The sequence below is a fragment of the Peromyscus leucopus genome, chromosome 3, assembly GCF_004664715.2.
Source record: "Peromyscus leucopus breed LL Stock chromosome 3, UCI_PerLeu_2.1, whole genome shotgun sequence".
In the NCBI taxonomy this organism is placed as follows: domain Eukaryota; kingdom Metazoa; phylum Chordata; class Mammalia; order Rodentia; family Cricetidae; genus Peromyscus; species Peromyscus leucopus.
In genome coordinates, this window is record NC_051065.1 from 151,247,469 (window position 1) to 151,262,669 (window position 15,201).

Genomic DNA, 15,201 nt, shown 5'->3' on the forward strand with positions numbered 1-15,201 from the left:
AGTTAACTGGAAATCTAGACTAGAAACAGAAGGTAAAGTTAAGGAGCTTAGGGGAAAATCTTAACTCCATTGACTAATGTAAAAACTGAGCTTTTTGAAGTCTTAATATAATAATAGCATAGCGAGAGGGAAAGAAATCTGAAACATTTTTCATTGTTTTATGTGTACCTTGAATCATTCTCTTAGATCTTTGTAACTTGCATTTACATACCTTAAATCACTTTCTCCGACCCTCACAACTTACTTAAGCTTCCATATGCTCAGACCTTTATATACTTTAAATTACTTTCGTAGACCCTCCATAACTTATTTTCTATAAGCTTTTCTATCCTTAGACCTTTACAGCTTGCATCCTAAATCTTTTCCTAGACCTTTATAAATGCCATTTTTTCCCTAATTATTTACCATGCTACGTAGGCGGTTGATTACTGAGAGCAGTCATTGCTACAGTGAGCCATCAATATCATCAGAGATCTCAGAAAGATAAATCTGAGCAGGAAGTATAATCCAGGTGGCTTCTGTATCAATTAAAATAACAGACCCTTGCTAAGTGGTTCCCTAGGCTCCTTCATGGTGGCCTCGGGGGCAGAGGTCATTGGTCTTCGGCAGTCACACAGGACAGCATTGAATTAAGTCTTTCATTGCCACACAGGGCAGCTTTAGCCTTCAGCTGCCAGACACAGAAGACCTGAGATTTTGTAGATGAAGAGCTTGAGAGATTGGCCTACCTTGGGAAGCAAAGAGAGACAGTTCTTCCCTGTCCTGCTTGTCCACAGTTTGGGTTGGGTCCTGATGGCAGGTCAGGCATGTGGCAGTTCTTTGCCAGCGGTTAGCATTACCATAATTAAAGTGGAGTCATTTGTGACCCGTTGTCTTATTTGGAGGAGACCTTAGGGTTGCTTCTAGGGGCTGGCAGCTAGCAGTTTTCTCTATCATGGGAAGCTTTTCTTTTTTTTTTCATTCAGGGTTTTCCTGTGTGGTCCTGGCTGTCCTGGAAATCATTTTGTAGACCAGGCTGGCCTTGAACTCAGAGATCTGCCTACCTTTGACTCTCAAGTGCTAGGATTAAAGGTGTGCACTTCCACACTTGACCACATGTTTTGGGTTTTTTTTTTTCTAACTTTCTTTTTATTTATTCACATCTTGATCCCATTCATTTCCCTGTCCCATCACATCTGCCCTCTGTTTCTGCAAACCCTGCCCCCAAATAGAACAAAATCTGAGAGAAGAAAAGAAAAGGAAAAAAAAATTAAAAATCTCATCATGGAAGCTGCAGCGTGACACGGTGACACACGCCATGCACCCCTTTGTCCACATTTCTTTACTTGCAAGTGTTCATTGCAAAGAGTCATTGGTCTGCTCCAGGACTCTGGTTTCTGCTATACCATCAACGGCTGGGCCCTCACTGAGACTCTTCTTGGAGACCCTGTTGTTGCCCTGTGTTGTGGAGATCCTGCAACTCTGGGTCTGCTGGTCAGGCCCCTTCACATGCTCCAGCAGATCACAGATGGGGTGGATGTTGGGGTGGGCTAATTCATAATCCTGGTTCTGGGTCTGGGTCTGGGTCAGCCCGCCAGTTCTCCCCGTCCTCACCACTAGGGTGAGCTCTTCAGCATTGGCCCAGCTAATTCATCTCCTGTAGCAATGAGCCAGGGGCAGGGCTAGTTCTCCTGTTTTCACTTCCTCAGGGGCGGCTCTCCCCGACCGACCGAGACCATCAGGGCCAGCTCACTGTGTTGCTCAGGCAGGTGCAGGGGCCACTCTCCCGAGTGCGGCAGCCCATGCCACCACATGTCAGCTCTCCTTTGGGGAGATATGTAGGGACAGCTCTCTCTTGTTCACAGCCTCAGGCTGGGTCACCACACCTCCAGTAACAGGGCCAGCTCTGCTGTGTTGCCTAGGCAAGGGGCAGGGCCCGCCTCCCTGCGTGCTGAGGCTGGCGAGAGGGAGGGTCATCTTGCTCATTTGTTGCAGACAGTAAGGGTTGGGCAGTAAGGGAGGAGCCCTCCCCCACGCACGCCGCCGCCGCGTGACAGTAGTGAGGACAGCTCTCCCATGCTTACAGCTTCAGGGCAGGCTCACCCACACCTCTGCCAACAGAGTTGGCTATATTGTGTTGCCCAGGCAAAGTGCAGGGCCGGCTCTCCCGCTCTTGGGACCTCAGGGCCAACTCTCCCACTTGCCTCAGGCATTGGTGGTGGGTGGGTGGGTGGGGGGAGCATATATTGTTTTTAATCTAAAATTTTGGGGATAAAAATCCACCCTAATCCCAAGTGTCTTGGAGATCTGTTGTCTCCTTAGTCTAAAAGGAGGTAACAAGACTTGATTTCGAGTTACGTAAAAGCATGCACTAGCAAATCAAGATTACCTGGGTATAGGTTTTTAACTATTAATCTCTATGTTACAAGTTTTAGACTAATTTTTTTGCTTGGAATTTTACAGGTTCTTCTGGCCCCTCACCTCCACCCCCCGGCAATGGTTTTACAGATCCCAAGAGAAAGAGTTTTGAATACCCATGACCTTGAATGGGGGAACATTTTTTGTAAACAAGACCCAAGAAAGCGGAAACAGATCAAAGAGCTGGACATTTTTATTTACATGTAGCCATCCTAATTTTATAGGAATCCTTTTTTGATTACAACACTTAAATAACATGACAGTAACAAATAAACTTACCATTTGTTGTAAGAAAATTTTCCTGAGGGGGTGTGAGACAATATCTGGAGTCTTTACCCAGAATATATAACAGTATTCTCATTGTTGCATGGGTGGACCCCCTCCTTAGTCTTAGTTTTTAGCCTATATATATATTTTAAAGATTTATTTATTTTTTATGTATATAGTGTTCTGTCTGCATGTATGCTTATAGGCCAGAAGAGGGCACCAGATCTCATTCTGGATGGTTGTGAACCACCATGTAGTTGCTGGGAGTTGAACTCAGGACCTCTGGAAGAGCAGACAGTGCTCTTAACTGCTGAGCCATCTCTCCAGTTTCCAGTTTTTAGCCTATATACCACAGTTTCTCCAGAAAACTTTAAGGCCTCATGCAGTGATGGCCTATTTGCATAGGACCAGCTGGGGGAGGCGACTGGGTGCTCAATTGAAGGTTTGATGACTTTGCCTATCTCCTTTATTTGAAGGAATACTAACTTGAAGGAGTCCAAGTCTGATCATTTTAATCAGGCATATCTGGAGTTATTACTAAAAGACTTTAGAGAGGGTTTGATTTTATCACCAGTTTGTGTGTCTGCAGATGGAGGCAGACAACCTGAAAAGCTTAGGAAGTATCTTTTCTTATGCGGTCATTCAGTTGCAGAATAGTGTGAGTATCTGTAATCTGGAGGTCATTAAACAGAAGACTATAAAAATGACATCTTTATAGGAACTCAGAAAATGGTGGCATCAGGTTGTTTTGTTTTCTTTATGGATTTTTGTTTTATGGATTTTTAACCATATCAAGCTTACAAATCTTAAAGTACAGAAAGTTTATATTTTAGCTGTTTTAAAGCGCACAGTACATTTCTTGGGCTGTTTCATTTGTTTTTTTCTTTTTGTGCTAGAGTCAGATGACCTTCTGACCTAGAACAGATATTTTGGAGGAAATACTTGAACAACCATGCTTGGATCGGGAGAGGGGGGCCGTACCCCAAATCCAGAGCCAGCTTTTTAATAACATTATCCATACCCCCAAAGACACCTGAGTCCCTACAGAACTGAGTCCAGTGATTAGAGGAAGAGACCAGAAAAAGCAGAATTGAGAGAAGGCTAGCTGGGTGTGGGCTAGCCATGGCACCGTGGTAGGAATAGGCAGTGCACTGGGGGCTTCTGGTGCCTGGGAGGGCTGTGAGTAGAGGGTGCCTGCATCACCCCAGCCCAGCGCAGGCACAGGGAGTGACGGCAGCCAGAGCTGCCATGGTCAGAGACAGGAGCAAGCTGGGAGATAGAGTAAGTGGGAAAGAAGAGACATCTTTCAGAAAGAGAGCAAGGGAAGAGGATTGCAAATAGGAGGGCAGAGAGAAGTGGCCGCTGTAGCTGTGGGATGTAAACATCAGGCTTCAGTGAGCCAGTGAGGACTGAGATGGAGCAAGCCAGAGGGAGCAAGTTCCAAGGAGGAGCTGGCAGAGAGGCAGCCAGCAGTCTGCCTCTCAGAAATCCTGAAAATTTAGTGTGCAGCTCAGAGACAATTTGGCTATGTTCAGTTCGATTCCCATCTCTGCAACAGAGCTTAAAAAGACAAATCCAACAGAGAACAGAGAACAATGGAAAAGAATAATACAACAAGACAATCGGAGAAGACCAGGTGAACTCAGACATGTGGTTCACTCATACATCCAAATCCGAAGGACAGGAGAGCATCCCCTCTGCCCCAGAGACTAGGTCTGCAATCTCATCAGATCTCGCCTTTTGCCTCTCCAAATGTCCAGACTCCGAACAGCACAGGACAACTCGGCAATCGGTCTGAGCTTCAGAAGCATGTTGGTTGCCAGTTCTTACTTTCAGTTTGCAAATTTGAGGCGGTTGCAGTCTGGGCTCCCCAGGGACTATGAAGTCCACTTTGGACTTGCTCTCTCTGGGGCCTATCCTGGCCTTGAGTCTGGGGTCTCCCAGGGATCTTGCTGGGACCTCCAAATGTTATGGAGTTTGTGATCCCTGGGAAAAGATCATAGAGTCAATTAATTATAATTAAGGTTTTTTTTTAAAAAAGATTTATTTATTCAAGTATATGAGTGCTCTGTCTTCCTGTAGGTCTGCACAACAGAAGAGGACATCAGATCCCATTATAGACGGACGGTTCTGAGCCACCATGTGGAATTGGATTAAGGACCTCTGAAAGAGCAACCAGTGCTCTTAGCCACTGAACCTCCTCTCCAGCTCTGTAATTAAAGATTTATTTATTAGCTGCTAGCAGGATGAACAGCCTCTGAGCCGAATTTGAGATTGCTGTGAGAAGGGAAACAAGGGAAGGAGTTTTAAAGGGAAAACCCACTTTTAATATCTACAAAAGCAAAAAAACAAAACAAAACAAAAAACAAAAACAAAAAAACAAAACAAAACAAAAAAACTGGTCTGTTCTGCCAAACTAAAGTGACCCAAAACAATCTTTGGGCATCTACATAAACAAGTTACAGAAGAAAAAAAAAGTATTTAGTCATATCATAACAAGTAGAGAGTCATGGCTGTACATTTTTGGGTCACTGATTCAGGGTTACTAGGATCTTGTCTTCCAAGGACTGGAGTCAGAGGCAAATAGTGAGTGGGTACCAAGATGGATGCCTAGCATAAAATGGAGTTTCTTTAGCCATCACACTGAATGCTAGGCAAGTACTTTCCCATAGGTAGGGGTGTGTGTGTGTGTGTGTGTGTGTGTGTCTGTGTGTGTGTGTCTGTGTGTGTATGTGTGTGTGTGTGTGTAGGCACCATGGCACATGAGTAGAGGTCAAAGCATCACTGTGGGAGTTGACTCCCTCCTTCTACTAGTTTGGAACTAAGACCATCAGGCCTGGTAGCAAACACCTTTACCTGCTGAGCCATCTCACTGGCCCCACTTTTTTTTTTTTTTTTTTTGAGTGCCGCACATGTGCCAGACATGAGCTCTACCACTGAGCCACACCCGGAGCCACCTCCAGCCCAGTAGCCTCTCAATGCCGATGTGTGCACTGGTCCTTGGTCAAGCACAAACAGCAGCGTGCTCTCTCTAGCCACCTCTGTATTACTGCCTGCAGTAATGGAACAGGGGATCATGTAAGGCCAGCCTGGGCTACAGATCCTGTCTCAAATAAAATAGAAATTTGAGAGTAGGAAACTCTTACAAATGTATTAGTTTTCCTGAGGACTCTATTTGAAAGACCATTCATTATTGTGAATGATGTACAGATGGTTTTTCTTTGGCAGTGTATGAATTCTTTTCCTGTTGTGACCACCTTAAGGGAGGATTTGTTTTGGTTGTGGTTTGAAACAACTTGAGGCTGTGGCGGCTGCAGTAGGAGGCTGCTTGCTCACATCTCTGTGGACCAGGGAGCCGTGAGGCAGGAGCAGCCTCACCTAGAAACATCAAGTCCCACCCCACAGAGATCCACACCTTCCAGGAAGGCTCCACCTCCCAGAGTCTTTACAACTTCCCTAAACACCATCAGCAGCTGGGAACCAAGTGAGTATTCAAACAGATGGGCCTGTGGGGACAGTGCGTCCAAACTCTAACAGTTGCTCATATTTTTTTCTAGTTTTTTTTTTTTTAAGTCAGAGTCTACTGAGAAGAAATACCTGCTATGAGTAAAGATTGCTAAGATTTCTCTGTAAGTCATAACTCCCAGGGAGCTATACTGAGCATGTGAAAACTTGCTGACATCCTCGGGCTAGTTACCCCTGCTCCCCGTGACTTTGAGACAGGATTTTCTTTTTTTTTTCTTTCTTTATTTTTTTAATTTTATATTTAATTTAATTTTACATATCAGCCACAGATTCACTTGTTCTCCCCCCTCCACCGCTTTCCCCCCAGTCCACCCCCCATTTCCATCTCCTCCAGGGCAAAGACTCCCCTGGGGATTGAGTTCAACCAGGAGACAGGATTTTCCATAGCTCAAGCTGGTCTTGAACTTGCTACCACCCTACCTTAATATAGATATGTGGCACCACACTTAGCTTAGCTAGCCTTCTTTTGTCCATTTTTTCCCTCTGGTGCCAGAATCCAGCCTAGGGCCTCATACATGCTAGTCCAAACTAACTCCTTTAAGGAGAACAAGATGTCCAAGTTTCCTCTCAGGTTGTGGGCAGGGAGGACATGACTTTCAAGTAGGAAATAGCTATTTTCACTTATAGAATGCAATGTGTTCTTTCTCAGTTTGTTATTGGACTTGCTAAGGAATGTTTGAGTGGACCTAACTAGGTAGCAGAGAACCTGGGCCCTTAGCACATTCTCTGCTCCAGCATGGCGCAAGGCTGGGATCCCGGTGCCCATGGGGGACAAGCATGCAGTTCTTAGTTTTTCCACCGAGTGTCGCTGTGCCACCAGTCCTAGGTATGCCTTAGTAGCTCACACCTTGTTGGAAAAGTTGAGCAGTTTCAAGTACCAAGAATAAGGGACACTTGAATGGTCAACCCTAAGTAAGATGTTTATGCCTTCCCTTCTAAAGCTCAGGGGGCCGAAAAGAATGTAAAAGCGGGAAGATAGGGAGAAGGGCTGTGACATACCATCTTGTGGGCATGACACAGCCATTGCGATCATCAATTCCCAGCATCTCCCTGCACCAGGCCTGCGTAAGAATGGTCCTGTCAACAGTCAACCATGGACACAGGAGAGGCTCTTGGGGCCTCCTGGATATAGATAGACTCTGGGAGATTGAAGAGTCAATATTTTCTGTTGGGTGCCTACTGAGGAGCTGAGGAGTCTCCAATGGACAGTTCTAAACCCATGGTTGCACACATGGTCACACTCAGTGGGTCACACAACAAAGAGAGAGATGTGAGTGTGTAAAATGGATTGTATTGAGGGTGGGGAAGGTAGATGGGTGAGAGGGAGAGGAGGTGATATGGGTAAAAGTAATAAAAATGCATTTTATGCTGGGCGGTGGTGGAGCACACCTTTAATCCCAGCACTCGTGAGGCAGAAGCAGGTGGATCTCTGAGTGTTCAAAGCCAGCCTGATCTATAGAGCGAATTACAGGACAGCAAGGGCTACACAGAGAAACTGTGTCCCCCAAAGACCCCCCAAAATGCATTTTATACTTGTATGGAATTAGTAAACAAATTTAATCAACTCTTCCTCCCCCCAGACAGTCTCACTGTGTAGCCCTGGATAGACTGCAACTTGTTATGTGGATCACAGGGATTGAACTCAGGTTATCAAACTTGTCAACAAGTGCCACGACCAGGTGAACTATCTCACTGGCCTGTTTTTGTTTTGTTTTTAAGCAAAGATCACAGTGGATCACCTGTCGGTGAAGCTGCTGGGTGCCAGGAGTGTGCTTAGCCATGAGTGGTCTTGTTCCCTGCCTCCCTAAGTCACTTCCTCCAGGCAACGGGCTAGTTTGTAGACTTAAGGTTGTCTTTCTGCAAGCAAGCACACTGTAGCCGTCACTTACCAAGTGCTCACTCCGTGCCTGCTGCTGTTTGCACATCTTGCATAATTCTCTCCGCACTTTGGCAAGGGCGGCATAACACCATCACCTACTCACTTCCCACAGGCTAGCTCAGACTCAGATTAAGCAACAACTTTTGCCTCACAAAAAAGGTCCTCGGTATGAACTCCAGTCTCTGTCCTTCAGTGGGTCTCTGTGTAATAAAGAATGGAGCCACCCAAAGCCTGAGCCCCGAATCCCTGTTTTCCACTAAGTCTCTGGCTGGCTTCTGTCATCTTGCCTTCTTACCAAAGGGAAGAGTGATGGGAAAAATTCACTTGATAGGAGAACCTGGCCAAAGGGACTGGAGATCCTATATCGGAAGTTGCTAGACAGGGAAAACTGAACCAAAATAAAAAGTTAGTACATTGATTCATATTCTGAAGCAAAGAGAAGGATCAGGGCTAAGTGTAGAGAGTCAATGTCTAAGGTAAGAGGTAGCTCACTAAATACTCAGTAGGTGACTCTCCTTCAGCACACTCTCTAGAAGTGCCTTGTAGGGGACACTCCATGTGGCCACTTCTCCCAAGTTCTCAGGAAGGGACCTATCTTGCCATTGTCTTCCTTGGATGCTGAGAGTGGGAAGCATTAGAAAATAGTCTTCAAAGCTTGTAAGTATGGGCTGGAGAGATGGCCCGGTGGCTGCTCTTCCAGGGGATCTGGGTTCAATTCCCTGTCCCTGAAAGGTGGCTCATCATCAATCACCTGTAGCTCTAGTTCCAGAGGATCCAGTGCCCTCTTCTGGCCTCCTCTGGCACTGCACACACACGGTGCACAGACATACATGTAGGTGAAACACCCATACACATAAAATATAATTTTAAGTATTAAAAATAAATAAAAATCCCTAAGTGTTGGTGGGGTTGTGGTCCAGTAGTAGAGCACTTGCCTAACAGGGATGAAGCTCTGTATTCTGTCTCTAACACCAAAAATAAGTAAAAAATCAAATCAAACAGCAAGGCTTTGATGTTTGCTTTTGAGCAGACACGATGATGACGTGAGCTGCTCGCTTCCTTCTGCAGTTTGCTCTTTGGCCTCTTAGTCTGTGTGCCAGGACCTCACTTGACACCATAAGTCATCCTTAGTCACTTTTTTTTTTTAAGTCTGTGTGCCAGGACTTTACGCCATACATCATCCTAGGTCACTTTTTTGTTTTAAACTGATCCCAGACTGATCTCAAACTCACTGCATCACTGAGATGGCCTTGAGGTCCTGATCTTCTGGCCTCCACCGCCCTAGTGCTGGGGGTGCAACACTCGGGGCTCTGCACACTGTACACCTCTTCCATCTAACTACATTCCCAGCCCCCTTCATACATGCTTTTGGACTAAGTGAAATTTCCTCTTTACTTTCTTGTTTGCTTGGTTCTTGTTTTAAATTTTATTTTATTTTTTTGGACAGTCTCATTATGCAGCCCAAGCTGGCTTCAACGTGCAGCAACCCTGTCTCAGCCTCTCAAGTGCTCCAGGCACAGAATGGCACCACCACACTGGGCTGAGACTCTTTGAGCCTCTGAAGGCCCCATTCCCCAGCCTTGGTGGAACAACTTGTGCTGAGGTACTGGGGTGGGGGAAGGGAAGGAGATTCAGGAGATGCATGCTGGGTGGGATGCAGAACAGAGGTGCTCCTAGGACAGGAAATGGAAAGCTCCCCCTCCTAGGGGTGGCTACTTGGGGTAAAAGCAGAAAGAGCGACCACCATAGTTACAGCCGAACTCAGAGCTGCCAGGCCCCTGGGGTCAGCACCAGGTTGAGAAGGAAGGAAGGGGTGATTGTGAACAATACAGTGAATGCTCTAGGGACTCTGTAGGGTGCACACCCTTTCTACCAGCTTGGAAAGAAACGATAGGGACAGGGTGGCGAGCTGGCTCAGTGGTTAAGCAGAGGATCCAAGTTCAGTTATCAGCACCCACATCAGGTGGCTCACCTGTAACTCCAACCCCAGGGGATCTCATGCCCTCTTCTGGCCTCCATGGGCACCAGGCATGCACATAGTGCACAGACATGCATACATGTAGGCATACTTGGTGCACATACATACATGCAAGTAAAAAACCAATACACATAAAAAAATAAAGTAAGTGCACCCTGCAACAGGTCTTGATATCAGATATGTTGGGGTATCTTCGAGAATAGCAGCCTTTTGCTGCTCCTGATAAGCTTAGATTGAGGGGCTAGAGTCCTGGAAAACTTAACAACCATGGAAGTCATCCTGAACCTGTCGTTTCCAGCTTCTGGTCTCATGAATTTCAAGGATGAAATTCACGGGCCACCGAGGGTAGAATTTTAGAGACAAGTTTGTTGTAGTCATAGGTGGAAGCTTAAGAGAGAGAATACAGAATCCTGTATAGTAGGAGGGGTCCTTGGAAGTGGGGTACCATTGGGTTTTCAGTCTTGGCAGAAACCAAAGCGAGGCCGGGAGGAGAAGCCGGTCAGTGCAGCTGGCCACCCACAGGCGTCCCCTCTCAGTTTCAGTCACCTAAGACTCCCAGGCAAGCAGAGGAGATAGCAAGGGACCAGGAACCAGAACTTCTCTTCTGGTGTCCCTGGCCCTCAATCAAGGACATTCTGAGAGCCTGTCAATCCTGCCCTACCTGATTGGTCTCTTCTCCTGTTCTCATAAATCTGAGATGGGATCTAAAGTTCATCTCCAATGTCTGCACACTCGAGGTTAGAGCTGGAAGAGGGAACCAGAACCTGTCCTGGGTTAGCTACCTAAGTACATGAAAATAGACCATTCCTAAAGAATCTCTGGAATAGTGTTTAATCTCACTGTGTTCTGCTGGGCCCATTTAAGGAGGAGGACTTGGGTGGGTTGGGCAAACCTGAGTCTTAAGCTTAGCCTTAGGAAATAATGTAACAAATTCAAGAGACCAGTGAAAATGAAGCAGGTTTGTGTGTTCAAGTCAAGGTCTTCCTATGTAGCCTTGGCTAGCCTGGAACTTGCTAGGTAGACCAGGCTGTCCTCTACCACATAGAGATCCACCACCTCTACCTTCTACATGCTGGGATTAAAGGTGTGCACTGCCACACACCTGGATGGAGCAGTTTTTAATATGCCATTCCACAGAAGGATGCAGTGTAGAGAAAAGGCAAAAATGCTGGCGTGCTGATTTGACACAAGACAGAGGTTTTTAAAGCCCCACCCCACCCCAAGAATGCCCGCCATCTCCCATAGGCAGACACTTGTCTCCTTCAGATTCCTCACCTCATTAGTTTAGGACACAAAGCTTTATATAATAATTAATGGTCAGAAACAGCCCCATTTCTTATTGTGGGCTCAATCATGTAACAGACTACCTATAACTTTCCAACCCTTGTGCTGTGGATATCGCTCTATATAAATAAAACACTGATTGGCCAGTAGCCAGACAGGAAGTATAGGCGGGACTAACAGAGAGGAGAATTGAGGGAGAAGGCAGAGGGAGAGACTGCCTGCAGACGCCGCCAGGACAAGGAAGATGTAAGGTACCAGTAAGCCACAAGCCACATGGCAAAGTATAGATTAATAGAAATGGGCTAAATATAAGAGCAAGAGCTAGACAACGATAGGCCTGAGCTAATGGCCAAGCAGTTTAAATAATATAAGCATCTGTATGTTTATTTTATAAGTGGGCTAAGGGACTGCCAGGGGCTTGGCGGGACCCAGAGAGAAAACTCCAGACACACCCTTGGAGTTCTGAGATAAGCAAGCATCAGCTGCCAGCTAGGGAAAGGGGGTCTGGTGCCCCTGCTTATCCAAAGTTCTAATAAACTCACGGTCCATTTCTTTTTATTTATTTTTTTCATTTTACATACCAATCACCGTTCCTCCTCCCTCCCCTTTTCCCGTCCCCACCTCCTCCCCCTCCTCACAGAGGGCCTCCCTTGGGGAGTCAACACAGGCTGACATACCAAGTTGGGGCAGAACTCAACCCCTCCCCTCTGCATCAAGGCTGAGTAAGGCATCACACCATATCATTCTAAAAAGCCAGTTCATGTAACCAGGATAGGTCCTGGTCCCATTGCCAGGGTCTCTACAAACAGATCAAGCCACACAACTGTCACCCACATTCAGAGGGCCTTGTTCAATTTCATGCAGGCTCCCTAGCTGTTAGTCCAGAGTCCATGAGCTCCCACTAGCTGGGGTCAGCTGTCTCTGTGGTTTTTCCATCATGATCTTGACCACCCCCCTTGCTCCCATAATCCCTCCTCCCTCTCTTCAACTGAACTCCAGAAGGTCAGCCAAGTGCTTGGCTATGTGTCTCTGCATCTGTTTCCATCAGTCACTGGATGTAGGTTCTATGAAGACAATTAGGGTAGTCAGCAATGTGATTACAGGAGAAGGCCAGTTTAGGTACCCTCTCCACTATTGCTAGGAGTCTTAGCTGGCGACATCCTTGTGGGTTCCTGGAAATTTCCCTAGCACCAGGTTTCTCCCTAACCCCACACTCACTCTATCAAGATATCTCTTTCATTGCCCTCCTTCTCCATCCCTCCCCAAACTTGGCCATCTTGAACCCTCCTGCTCCCACCCCCATCTCCTGCTCTCTAATCTCCCCTCCCAGTTTACTCAGGAGATCTTAACCCTTTCCCCTTCCTGGGGGGATCCATGCATGTCCCTCTTAGGGTCCTTCTCTTTACCTAGTTTCTCTGGGGTTGTGGATTGTAGCCTGGTTATCCTTTGCTTTGCGTACTCACTTATGAGTGAGTACATACTGTGTTTGTCCTTCTGGGTCTGGGTTACCTCACTCAGCCTGCATCTTTGATCTGGCTTGTCTAGCTCTGGAAAAATACACAGTCCAGAAAAAGTACAGCCTTTAAAAAAAAAAAAAGCTTGCTACACACAGAACTGAATACATCTGAAGGGCCTTAACTCAAGAGGAGCCTCACAGTCCCAGCTCCCAGTAGGACTGAGCAGGACGAAGCTGGTCATCCTGTATATTCTGCTGGCCAAAGCCAAGGTAGCTCCGCGTTCCCTCTTGGGAAAGTCTCCCAGGTGATCTGTTTTTGCCATCAACAGCCCTGAACTTGGGAACCTGGGCTGTTCACTGAACAAACCCCAGGGCTGGGGATGGTGTTGTAGGCCTGTAGCCCCAGCGCTTGGGAGGTTGAAGCAATAGGATTGTTTTAAGTCTGAGGCCAGCTGGAGCCACATAGAAATATCATCTCAAAGCACAACAAAACAGCGGAATACAAGTGAGCTGGTAGGGAAAATGGAAAGGGGGCTCCGTAGGGAAGGAAGAGGGAGGTAAATGCAGGAGAAGGAGGGAGGTAGGTAAAATAACAACATGAATGTCTGAAAAAGACACAAAGAATCATACTGTTAACTATGTCCCTTAAAAAACTATAATGCACATAGTTCAGTGTATAAATATACACATATGCTTCTAATGAACTTTTCTGGCCTGGGCTGACGGGGATCCCTCCAAGAGCCAAAGACCACCTAACAAAAGCCCTAATCCAGACATGACCCTCTTCTGAGTTGTTGGCCAGGGCTGTCTGAGAGACTCCCAAAACATACAGCCTAGTGCTGTTGCCCTTGGCTCCCCCAGAGGTGGAAGGTAAGTCCCTACTGCTAAACCTACCATGTACTTCAGAAACAGGGCCCATAGACCCCTGAGCTGGAACTGACCAGAATGTCCTCTCCCTGAGGATTAGCTTTTCTGGTACCAGAAAGTGCCATGAAAGTTCCCAAAGGAGGGAGGCAACCAACTGTCCTACCCAACACCGATACCAATTAACCACATCAATAACCAGCATGGCACCATAACCCTATGGGTGCAGTAGTGGTATGCATACCTAAGAAGTAACCAGCTGCTCTCTAATTGGACAAGAGGGATACTATGCCTGGTACTGGGAACCTAGCTGACTACTCAGTGCTAGTGATATCATGGTTATTGGAGGAGAATCTACAACCACTGTTTACTTACTAAGCCAGCAAAATTCCTAACAATAATCTATAAACATTTACTTATACCCAGAGATAAGGGTACTCCTCACCCCTCATCAAGGAAACTTCTACTTGCAATAGATGGAGACCATCACAGAAAACCACAACCAATCAAAACACAGAATCGTGGAGCCCAGTCCCAATGGATATGTCTACAAAACACTCCTACACCTAAGGCTTAGGGAACATTGTGGAAGAGGGAGCAGAAAAACTTTAAGAGCCAGTGGATCAAGGAATTTTCTGTGAGATTGTGTCTCCTAGTAACATCAGAAGTTACATCCATATAATCTCATCAACATGACTGCCTGTAAACGGACATTTCTTATCCTGACTGCCTGGTCCCAAATAACCAACTCAGAGGCTAAATATGAATTATAAATGCTCGGCTGATAGCTCAGGCTTGTTACTAGCTACCTCTTATGTTTAACTTATATTGCCATGTGCTTGTTACCTCATTTTCTAACATCCTGCTTGCCTGGCAACTGGCTGGCATCTCTCCTGATTCCACCCTCCTTTCCATCATTCTCAGCTTGGCTTTCCTGCCTAACTTCCTGCCTAGCTACTGGCCTGTCAGTTTTTTATTAACCAATGAGAGTAATACATATTCATAGTATAGAAAAGGATTGTTCCACAGCAACTGCCCAAATGTGAGCTGAACAAGAAGGATGCCAAGGAACACACCAAACTGCTTGAGGGGTGGGGGTAGGGAGAGGCTTCAACTCCACACAAAGCACTACAGGCAACTAAGTGAAGTTGGAAGCAGCAGGGAACCAACTGGTGGTCCAGTGCCAAATGGTCAGTCTGAAAACATACATATAACTCACATGGACTCACCTGGTTATGTTTAGGAATATATATGTGTATAGAAATACATATATGCATGTAATAGCAATTGATGAAAAGAGAGGCCATGAATTTGAAAGAGTGGGGAGAGGTACATGGGAAAGTTTAGAGGAAGGAAAGGGAAAGAAGAAATGTGATTAAATAATAATCCTAAAAATCAATGAAGAAATGTAATTAATCTTAAAAACCAATGAACAAAAAATCACCACCACCACCACCACAACAACAACAAAAAACAAACAAAAACAGATGTCACACTCAAAGAGCATGCTAATTTGTGAAAGTCACCTGGCTTTGGGATGGGCCTCAAGGT